The sequence below is a fragment of the Perca fluviatilis genome, chromosome 6, assembly GCF_010015445.1.
Source record: "Perca fluviatilis chromosome 6, GENO_Pfluv_1.0, whole genome shotgun sequence".
Classification (NCBI taxonomy): domain Eukaryota; kingdom Metazoa; phylum Chordata; class Actinopteri; order Perciformes; family Percidae; genus Perca; species Perca fluviatilis.
In genome coordinates, this window is record NC_053117.1 from 5782992 (window position 1) to 5795128 (window position 12137).

General features: G+C 41.2%; 1 protein-coding gene across 11 annotated transcripts in view; it reads left to right on the plus strand.

Annotated features, from left to right (window-relative positions):
- Positions 1-12137, plus strand: part of arvcfb (ARVCF delta catenin family member b) — a 293798-nt gene that overhangs the window by 114717 nt on the left and 166944 nt on the right. For all 11 annotated transcript variants that reach the window (XM_039802588.1, XM_039802587.1, XM_039802595.1 and 8 more), the window contains one exon: positions 6484-6579. The gene's annotated coding sequence lies outside the window, so the exon portion shown is untranslated. The remainder of the gene's footprint in view (positions 1-6483; positions 6580-12137) is intronic.

The following is a 12137-nucleotide window of genomic DNA, read 5'->3' on the forward strand; positions in this document are numbered from 1 at the left end:
GAGCCTAATCAAGGCTGTACACACTATTGTGGGATATGATTTGATTCTGAACAGAGAGGGGGTTGTCATTTGTTTCACTGTTTTCTCAGAAAAAAAACTATTGGTGGGAATAATATCAATATTTTGGAGAGATTATGAACAACAGTCTCAAGGTCAAGGGGTGCAGTGGGGATCTCAAACCCACAAAGCAGAAGAAGGATGGTTTAGCCATGTTGGGTTTGTAATACCAGAGCCATTATTAGGCGATAATACCATGGCCGTGACTTGTGGATTGCATTACTGATCACAGTCTGCCTGTAATGAATCTGCAACAAATTCAACTTTGAAAAGCAACCTGCTAAAAGATGTAAAAACTAAAAGTGTGGACAGGCCAAAGAACAAACAAGCCAATCAATTTCACTTCCTTCTCCTTGTACCCTTTAAACTTCTCAGTGAACTCTGTTACTTTGTTATGGCAGGAAATCGTTCTCTCTAAGCCTCTCTAAGGCTTTTCTTTTTTTTTTTTTTTTAAATCAGGCTTTCTTTATTTACATCTTGAGAGGCGGTGAGTTCTGATGGGGCCAAATAATTTCTTCTGCCGTAAATGAAAGGAGCAAATAACCAAGGTCCGCTCTCTAGGATGAGTGCACTGTGTTCTAAAACCTAAACCATTCTTCTTTTTCTCGTATGACGCAAGCCTGCCTGTTTGTGTGGACTAATGATGATGGGCTGTAATTTTCTTTTGGAATATACAATTAGCTGCTGCTCTCTGCAAACACAGCCTGCACACACAGAAGGAGCATTTGCAGTACAATGTATCTTAGCTCTGCTTTCAGCTGAACAATTACCTGGAAATACAGAGCCGTCAGGGGATTCTGTCCGAGCACAGAGTGCTCCAAACCAGCTGCAGGAGTTTGCAATGTTTCCTATTTTATTAGACTGTGTACTGGGGAGAGAAGAAGAGAGCAAAAGAATTGAGAGAATAGATACACGGAATATGAGTCATATGTAAACCAATACTCCATCCTCTATGGCTTTAGCTGCTGAGAAGTGTCCACATATTAAAGTTTGTAGATGCGTGTGTACAGTGGGGCTTCCATACGTCTCAGGAGGCTAGTATACATACTTAAGATGCCTTCATGCTCTCTGAGTTGCTTTTGAGCACAACTCTCAATCCCTTTTCTTTCATTTAGAGAGTACAAAGTTTTGATTTTTGCATCCTTATGCATCCCCTATGCAACAGTCCATGCTGGTTTCTTTTATAGGAATAGTTTGGCTTTTTTTTTTTTTCTTGCCCAGAGTCAGTGATATCATTGATAGCACTCTCATGTCATTTTGGATCTTTGAAGAGAACCAGGCAAATGCACAAAAAGTTGAGTGATAAAGATCTTCCCATCTAACTCTCGGCTAAAGCTAATTCACTTATTTTCCAAAATGTAAAACTATTCCTTTAGCTGAAACACATTCTACCCCTTAATGTAATCAAGTTATTTTAGTTGCTATTTCAATTTAAACCAATCCATCCTCATAAATGGCAAATCAGAAAATGTGCATGTGAATCTTTTTTATTTTATTTTTTTTTATTTTTGTCATTTGTGTTTACCAAGGCACTAACATCCTGCCTAGATCAGAAAACACTGAATGGGGTCATTTGGAAAGCCATGTAAAACAACCTGCTTTGTTATTTTGGTTGGAGGACTTGTTGGAGATGAAGCCACATGCACAGTAATCTTGCATAATTAATGTTCCACTAGTATTTTAATTTTCACATTTAGCATTTAATTTCCATAGTTTCCATAGTCCAAACAATTAGTCAGGTTGCTCAGTGCATTCACACGGAACACAGAGGACGTATATGAAATGACACATCTATGCATGCCAAACGCACACGAGAAATGGCTGCTTATCCACATGGTCATTTATATGTGACTGTAGTTCTTCTATAGATGAGTGTGCAGGGGCACTGGCGGCTGAGGAAAGACCTTCATCAGTGTAGCGTTCCCCAGACAGTAAGCTCTTCAGTCTGTCAGTCAGTGAGCTAACCCTCACTCTGCATTCAACACAGATTTACACTGGGGCGCTCTCCAAACAATGGTGGGTTGAAGGGGGAACAAGTCATGATAGAATATGCAATTGTCTGCATAATGCACAGCAGGTGAGGTATCAGGCGCTGATATGAAGCGCAAATATTGCATGAGGGCTGTGCAGTTATTACTGTCAGGTGAGGACAGCGTTATCAGGTGAAGATAGTCAACACAGAACCAAGAGCAGAGGAAATGTAGCTGACGGGGTACTGTGTAAATAAATCTGATTGGATGTATTGTATGTATTGAAGTATTGGGAGTATGAATTTCTGTCAGCTTCAGGCATGGGCACAGATTTTTTTCTCTTCACTTACCCACGAAAATGCTTTGTTAAACATACACGCTACTTTACAACAATGTCTTGTTATCCACATTTGATGCTGCCCAACCCAGGTCTCTGAAGCATTATGACCTACAATGCTTGAGAATCGTGTCCGCAGCGCTGTGTCAGAATTGGCCATTTACCAACAGCTCTTTTAGCCACAGGGAACCCTCGACTGACTGCCACCCAGAATAATCACAGCCTCCCACTATTGACCTCTGATCTGCTCCACGGTATCAGATGGGAGGGTAAGTGCTATTAGCCGAGGGTGGCGGGAGCATCATTTATTCATTTGTCATCATCACTGACCATCAATCTTCCCCATTCCCAAACCAGCTTGTTGTGCTGCTCTCCTGTCAGACCAAAGGGGGAAAACTCACTTACAAGAGCATTGCATCACATTAAGTAGTATAAAATGTGTATTAATAACAGCGCTGCTGTGAGCTGTGACAGTGTGTTGAGGTAATCTCCATTCAGGAGCGATGTAAGGACCCATCCAGAACCAGAGAGAGAGAGACCAAGAGAGACGAGGTGATAACTAATGCGGCTCGGCTTAGCTCCTTTTTTTGATGTTTGTACCAAAACTCCAAGGTGCTCAGAGCCTATCTGTCCTTGAAGTGAACACACCCAGGAATCCCTGGAGAGATTCTAATCCCAGAGCCAGCTGAAACCTGGAGAGAAAAGTTGACTTTGTATCGATTTTTTTCTTTTGATCATAGTTAATTTAACATTGTATGGCTTCAGTACTCAATGATGCATATTTGGCCTGAAGTCAGAGCTGTATCTTGAAATACTTATGTGGAGAGCTTACTATACATTAAAACCTAAAGTAGTAGTTCATGTTTCTGATTTTTAAGCATGGCTTTCTTGCAGTGTCTTAGTTTCAGTGAGGAAAAACTGAAATAAATGTTGATCTTTTACATTCCATCTACTCTATACAAAAGTAACTTTTGCTCTTTTTAAAATGTTTTACCAAAAATCAGTCTGAACCTGTAGTTTCATTTATAAGAGCTAATCATTTAAAACGAACTGCTGATGATCTTCTTTTGGGGATTGTAGTTTTTTTTTTTTAAATAAATATTTCACCAGAGTGAAGTGTTGCTTGAAGTATGAGACTGTTTTTAAAGAACCTTTACATCTTATTAAACCCATAGACATAAAATAAAAGTTGGCTTTTGAGTAAGCGGCGTAAGGACGCCTTTGATTTCATCATCAGTAACACCTTCAAGGGTGCAGTCAATCCAGCAGTTTTGCTGCCAGACTTTTGTTTTTTCAGCCATCAAAGGCAGCAGGGCCACTGGACAGGTTGGTGTATGGCAGAATGATTCATCCCATGGTAGGAAGCATCAAAACCAATTTGCGCTGCGGTATTGGACACTGGTCTCTTTCTTTGTGTGTGTGTGTTTGTGTGTGCCTGTGATGTCTGTATTTCTGATGCGGTGCAGTGTGAATACTAAGGTCATGCTGACATATTGGTTTGTTGAAAGTATCGAGTTAATGTTGCCTCATTATTAATATATTGGTGTTGGAAACAAGATTTTGACACCACAAGAATCTGTTGGGAGCTCATTTCACATGATTCTGACGTAGAAACTTAGTAGGAAATGACTGTAAAGCTGGACAAGAAGAATTAATAGACTAGTTCTTTATGTGAAGCTCCTACCCTGAAATCATTCTAATTACTGTAGCAGCAGTAATAGCCATGCTATCTCTTGTTGTATATAATTGCATATTTGTATAATTATTATCCTGGGTTTCCTTATTGAGAGTGTTTGTTTGTTTTTGGACATCAGCCAACACCACATAAAAATTCCTGTCTGAAGAAATATGTATTAAAAAGGAACTTAAGGTTGACACAGAAGTAGCAAGCAAGGAATTCCAAAGCTGGGGAGCGTTCACAGCTAGGGCGTGTTTGATTCAGTTGGTTCAAGGGGTCTGGAGTTCACTGATATATTTTGGGGCTAGATCAAATTTAGCCTTTTACGTAATTAGTAAAATTTTGAAATTAATTTTGGAATTTAATTTGTAGCCAGTAAAGGGCAGATAACATAGGGGTGATGTGATCACGCTTCCTTGAATCGTTAAGATCCACATTTTGGACCAACTACTATCATGGTAGAACTCTGGCTTAAACAAACATAATATAAATAAAAGCAGGGATAACCTTCTCCAGATCAACAAAGAGACAGAACATTTCTAATTTTGGGAATGTTTTTAAGTGAAGAAAGCAGGACTGTACAACCCTCTTGATTTGAGCATCAAAACTGAGGTCAGTAATGACACAATATGACTCAGGCTTAAATATAACATTTATTGACAGACAGTCAAAGTTATTATGCATCAGCTGAATGGAGTTGGGAGGGCCGACAATCTCTGACTTACTGTAGTTTAGCAGCAAAAAACTGTTGGACATTTAGCAGTTAAAGTGTTTTTTAACATTAATATGAGTTCCCCCAGCCTGCCTATGGTCCCCCAGTGGCTAGAAATGGCAATAGGTGTAAACCGAGCCCTGGGTATTCTGCTCTGCCTTTGAGAAAATGAAAGCTCAGATGGGCCGATCTGGAATCTTTAGGTTACCTTGAGGTTACCTCCCCTTTCTCTGCTTTGTCCGCCCAGAGAATTTGGCCCACCCGTGAGAAAGAGAAAGACATCATGGCTTGCAAACAACCAAAGTGGCAGTTCGTCAAGGCCACACCCCCACCCTCCACCTTGCCCCCCTCCCCCCTCCTCAATAGCATTTAAAGCTACAGACACAGAAATGGCACATACTAAGGAAAGCTCATTGTGGGACTGGCTCTAGTGGCTGTAATTCTGCACCAAGGCTGAATTTCGGGAAAGAGACTTCAGATACAGTATTAGGGGATCACTAAGGTCTATATAAAAGAGACTTCAGATACAGTATTAGGGGACAACTAAGGTCTATATAAAAGCATCCAAAAAGCATGATGTCATGGGACCTTTTAATGAGAGTGAAAACAATGCTATTATCGCCAGGTGTTATGGGTACATACAGCAGGGTGTCATCATCTTAAAAATGAAAATAATGCCTCTTTTCCACTGCATGGTATGGCTAGACTCAGTCTCGCACTGCCAGACCCTCCTCCAAAGCGCACTGAAGAATGGTCTGGCTACTCCTAGTAGCGTTCTGGGATGGGAGGAAAACGTGTTCTGGTTTAATGGCATTTCTTTAAACCAATCATAATCGTCATGGGCGGCGCTAAACTAAGCACAGAGCCGCTGAAAACTCAGATTGGACAGACGGTCTAGCTAGCTGTCTCAATTTACCCTACAGAGATCTGAGGAGCAGTCAACAATAGTTCTCATTAATCCACCAAATTTAAAATTCCAACACAAAGAAAGCAGAAGGAAACGGAAAATACATGCATCCGGCGGAATTTCCTGCAGCACTGGAGCAATCCCAGAAGTGGAACGTTAAGGATCTAGACTAGGCTAGACTCAACCCTATTCAACACACTCTTTTTAGTTTTCCATTGACAAACGTTGTGGATGGTACCTAGTACTTATTTTGGTATCACTTCCTTCGAGGTGCACAAACCTGGCATCTTTTAATAGCTTGACCAAGATTTTAAAAAATGGCAGCGCTGTGGTCAATTAACGAGGTACAGATGTTCCTCTGTTTGGTTGCCAACAAAAGGATCCAGTGAGAGCTGTGTTGCGTTAAAGACGATGTCACAGCTATTTCACACGGCGTCACTATGGCGATCAGCTAAGAATCCTAGATATCTAGATATGTACCTGGTACCAAAAGTGAGTCGAGTAGAATCAAGCTCTACAATGCGGTGAAAATACAACATATTTGCGAATAATGTCCCCAAAAGGAAGCATGTAAACAGAAAGCAGTAGTGGACCTAAAACTGAGCCTTGTGGCACACCACACGTGATGGGCAGGAGAGGATGAACCAATAGCTATTGAGAGGGTACTATGGTTAAGAGTAGGGCACCAGTATCAGATTACAATTGTGAGCTTTGTATACTACGTATGTGTCTCAGTATTACACAATAGCCCTATATTAACAATGCACCGTCAGCGGGTTGGCTGAATAGTTATTTTCCATGTCCTTGTTTTTTTATCCACAGATCTCCCTTGGCGGACTGAACAAACGAGTCCACTCTAACAGAGCTACGCCTGTCCTCACTCTATTTGTGGTCTGACGGCACTCACCGGCATCAAAGGTACACCCTCCCCTCTCCCTACACCTCCAGCCCTCCTTTAATCACTTTGTTCAGCTCATCATTGCAGTAATTACATTTCCTGACGTTTTTTTTTCGGTTTGCAAATCCAAGACTTCTCTCTGTTATCTCTCCTCGAGGGAGCTTCACTTTACTTAACTTCATTTCACTTTGTCGCAGAGGTTCCTCGTATGATTTTTATTTCAATACATTCAGAAGCTTTTTCCTCCAGGAAATGTGCTGATTTAAATAATTCTCACAGTTGCATCAGCTCAGGTAAATGTCAGTTGAAAATCGGTCTTAGTTCTCGTCACAGTTTTTATTGGGTTTTAGAGCTGAACAGAAGAGGACATTTGTTCTAGTCCAGGATTAAAGACAGACTCAACTGTGTAATTGCATGTTTGAAGTCTGGCACCTGTTGAAGATAGAACCTGAGACAACTACAGTAAAAGCAATTTGGATGTCCAATGTGCTGCAAAAGACTTTGCTTTACTTCACGTAAACTTGGAGACACTCTTTTGTGCCTTTTCTCTCTTTAAGAAGTAGGACAGAGAGTATATTAGAAAAAGTGACATGTCTGTCAAAGCTTTGTGCATCGCATTAAGCTTGGTAAAAGTAACGTCGTTCTTGTGTCTTTAATAATTTTGGTTTGACTCACAAATAAGAACCGACTTTTATCTAGATGTGACTTGACACTGAAACCTTGACCTTGGCTGCTTACTGTATAATGTTGGCAATGCTTATTCTATAGTACCTGATCAACAATTGGGGTAAAACATCTGAATGTAATACAGTGTTAACATTTTAAATGGGGGGAAAAGGCATTAAAACAGGCTGCTGTTTGTCGAAGCTTTGTACGTCCCATATACAGTATTGTGTACGTGCGTGCATGCATTTGTGTGTGTGTGCGTGTGTGTCAGAGTGTTCCGGCCTGAAATCCTCCACATAGCGAGGCGGTTCAAAGAAAAGAAGAATGAAATAAAATATAAAGGGTAAACAACAGCTGCATTTCTTTTCTTCTAGCAGTGAAAGTGATCAGCAATGGACTCCGCACACCTTGCTAAGCTTTGCTTATCCACGCATCACTCAGCAATACCCTTCTGGGAATTAACATTCACTTTAATGTTCCTCAAAGCAACAATGCCTGAAATCCTAAATTGGGGGAAGGTTCATTCCTGGTGACAGTGCATTTCTTGTTTTATGTGTTGCATCTTTTTAAAACATTAGTCACTAGTATAAGTCCAGTGCTACTTAGAATATTAGATACTTATTAGAAATGACAATCATCTTCCGGTAACCATTCATTACATGGTAGCGTGCCGCATATGTTGATTTTGGCTAATATTCTGTGGTAAAGCTGCCACTTACAAATTGGGCATTTTGTTTTATAGCATTCTCACAAAGACAGTTGAAGGCTTGGCTTGGCTACAATTACACGGTTAGAAACATTTTGAAAAATTGCAACACTTATGTGCAACTGTCATGTCTGTTTTTCTTCATAATTAGGACTAACTCAATCTGACGTTTATGTTCATGAGTAGTGCGTTTAAAGAGTCGCAAAACTCATCAAAAGCTTGCTGTTGGTGAGCAGAAATTCCCAACACAGCACATTGTCATTATGATGAATCACTTAACTGTCAGTCACTCTCCGTAAGAGCTTTGACATATTTGACAGCTTAGCCAAGCAGAATGATTCCCTTGAGAGCCTGAAATTACTGGCTCTGAAAAGACAGTTTAAGGCAGAGCAACACCACCTAATATCGCCAATTTACCTTCTGACTGTATGAATGTTTTATTGTCAACATCCAACGTGGGTAGATTGAAGACTGTTCCCACCGCTACTTCCACACAGTAGGAACAGGAGCAGGTGTTTTTAAGTACCCAATTGTGCCACTGAGAGCTACATCCTCAGATGGGCATATGATGGGTTTAGACAAGGAATTAATTTGAGATGCAATTACAGCCTCTGGAAAGGGGCAAATTGGCCATGAGGGGGGAGGACGTAACCCACCACCCTCCTAGTCCCTAATCAGGTGAATTTTTCTAACTCAATATCAGGCACTGATGGTTACACTCAATTATCCTTTCCCTTTACTTCCCAATCTGTTCCCACATCCCCCTAATGACCCTGTACTCAAACCCCTCAAGACCACATGCTCCTTCTGCTCTGGGCGGCCTCCTCGGTAGCCATGCTGTAGTCCTCCTTTGTCTCTGCTTTGACTGCTGATGAAAGACAAAAGTCAAAGCAATAGTTTTCATTTTGGGAAATTGGCTATTTCGCTTTCTTGCTGAGGGTTAGATGAGAATGTCGATAACACTCTCATATGTGTCCTCTAAATATGAAGCTACAGTCAGCAACAGGGTAGCGTCGCTTAGCATAAAGACCGGAAACGGGGAAACCGCTAGCCTGGTTCTGTACAAAGGTAGTCTCACATTGTCATATATTTCTCCACAGTGCTGCAGAGGAGGGTCTGGCTAGTCCACACAGCATTCCGGGATGGGAGAAAAACGTGCTCTGGTTCATTGGCATTTCTTTAAACTAGGGCTGTCAAACGATTAATTTTTTTTAATCGCGAGTAATCGCTGAATTTCTATAGTTAATCGCGATTAATCGCATGTTGATTCATGATTCAAATTCTATTATTTTGCATTTCAGAACTGTTTTTAAAGGTACAATATGTAACATTTCTGCTTTAAAATGTCTAAAAATGACCATACCTATGTTATATATTTTTATGAGTTGTGTTCTTACACTATCCCAAATGTTTCCACCAAATGTCAAACCCAGAGAAATCTGTTATTTTATTTTCAGACACGGCACGTTTCCTTTAGTCGCCCGTCAGTGGCGTCATATAACCTTTCACCCTCCAGTTACTCTAACTTCCGTCAGAACACTGGCACCAAGATGATACGTTCAGGAGTAATTGTAAATCATACAATGTCACAGAAAAAAAATACTTGTAACCGTAATACTGCTTTTTTTTTGGCCATAAAGCATCATTTTGTGATTAATTACATCCCACTTTTTATCACAGTAATACAACAGATACCTTATTTATTTTGAAAGTTCAATATCGACAAGTAGCTAACATTGATGCTAATGCTTTGTGGGTAACATTATGAGGTTACAACATCATTCAACACGCTTTAGTATGACTGTTTCGACCACAGTTAACAGGACTGGGCTAACCCACGAATAACTTCACTAGCAACGTTAACTGTATAGATAGACGATTAATCTAATGCTAATTTAGCCAGCTAGAACACCCCGGTCTGTCTGCCTCACTCCCCCGGCGCAGAGAGACTCAGTCGGGGATGACAGCTGACAACAGCCCCGGGACATATAGCTAGCTAGCTAGCTAGCTATCTTTAGCCCCCAGTCAGCTATCAGCCAGCTACTTTTATTACAGCAACCCCCCGGCCAGAACTTATCTCCAGTGCCTGGTGCTTACGACGCTAACGGCAGTTTAATTAAACGTCGGGAAACGGACCATATCAGACCAGGCACCGAGTCACAACAGCGGCCATCCATAGAGTTAGCTACATCTCCGCAGCGCTACCGGTGTATGTGCTGAAAATCTCCTCCCTGCCGAATTTCTCCCCCCTTCGCGTTTAGCTGTCTTTACGGTTAGCTAAATTAACCCGACAAAAGGTGAGTTAAGCACCAAAACGAAAAGTTAAGATTACTGAAAAGTGAAGGGGAGATAATTCCGGGCAGCTGAGAGATGTTCTGCTGCTGCACAACCGGCATCGAACGTCCTGGCTCGCGGTCGCGGAGATTCCCTCGACAATCCCCACCCACACCCGTCTCTCAGCCTCGTTTAGTAGCTAGCTAGCGTTACAACAAACCCCGTCCGCCCCGGTGTTGAAACGATCCAAAAGGTGACACTGATATGTGAAATATTTTGTGTTTTAGCTGCTGGCTACTGTTAGCTTGCTGGCTCACGAGCTAACTGGTCAGCTACAAATAAAAATCTAATCAAGAAAAACGTAATTATGTTGGGGAAACTGCAGCTATTTTATTAGAATGAATAAACTTGAACGGGTAAACTCGTCCGTGAACTGATGCATTCTAACTGGCAGCGAAGGTGTTTAACACTTAAAACTCCCATAATTCCACGCAACTTCCCAACGTCATCAAAAGTCCAGTTTTACCGTCCATTGTTTTGGTTGAGAGACCCCTAGTGGCAGAAAGTTACATATTGTACGTTTAAGTACTTATTAACAATGGAAAGCAATTCTTACCAGTGTATCTTGATTGGGAATCAAATGAATGCAAAGAAAGTTACTTTATGAACTTGACTTTAAGATTTGTATTAATTTATTATTTATTTACTGTAAACAAAAGAAGAAAAAAGAAAAAAAGGAGGGTACTAAACAACAGGAACTTGTTTATTGTTAAGGCCATGGTCAAAATTAAAGATTTAATAATAATGTAATAACTATAACAATAACTTATTTCACCAGTAAATTGCTGTTGAACAACAAAAACAACCACCAGATGGGAAAATAGTATTTTACAATTACTGTGAATGCACCACGAGGCTACCCGTTTTAAGTGAACGCACCGTCTGTGTTGTTTAATTCCGACAATGGCAGCTGCTGCGCTGCAGAGCAGACTGTTAGGTCCCGGTGTTGGAATCCTCTACAGTGAAATCCAGTCACACTTTACACTGTTTAACGTTAGCTGTCAGCATTTTAACAGTGTTTAATCCAGCTGCTAGCTAAAGGTAGGCTAACGTTACCTGCTGTCAGGTGTAGTGTAAAGTCAGGCACCGAAATTTTCGTTCTTATTCGGTCTCGTTACTACCGTTTAGGTCGGCACGTTTCAGTAACCAACCCTACTTACCAGAGTCAACATAGTGTGCAGTAACTTCTAAATAATTTTGATTACTCACTGACGTCCAGTGATCACAAGTTGATGAGACAGCGTTTGCACTTTGGTTTCAACAACAGGTCGGCGAGTAGCACTCTCCAAAATAGTGCTTTGCCTGAGCCCACTAGCATCAGCCTGAGTCACGTTAACTGTACTACGCTTAGCTCGTTGGTGGTAGCTCAAGCTTGACGTGCTTCGGTGATATTTTAATTCGGCTTTACACAATGTGCATATGGCTTTCGACTTGTCTACAAGCCGTCCGGGAGTTTTGGCCTGCAGCCAGCAGCAGGAGGATGTGTTAGGAGGAAGTATGGCAGCTTGATGATAAGTAAAGGTGCGGCAAAGGGTCAAAATAGTAGCCTGTTATGCACGACGTGAAGCAGAGTGAAGTGAAAATAAATTAATAAATGGCAGCATGCGATTAAAAAAATTAACGCGTTATGCTCGGCCCTTAATCGCGTTGCGATTAATGCGTTAATGCTGACAGCCCTACTTTAAACCAATCACAGTCGTCTTGGGCGGTGCTACGTGCCGGACACAACGGCGGTGCCTCTGCAAAATAGCCTCGGGAAGGAACTTGTGTTAGTGGAACATGTGTACGTTCAAAAGTTGTCTTAGTCGTGCAGCAGAAAACTCAGATTGGACAGATAGTCTAGCTAGCTGTCTGGATTTACCCTGCAGAGAT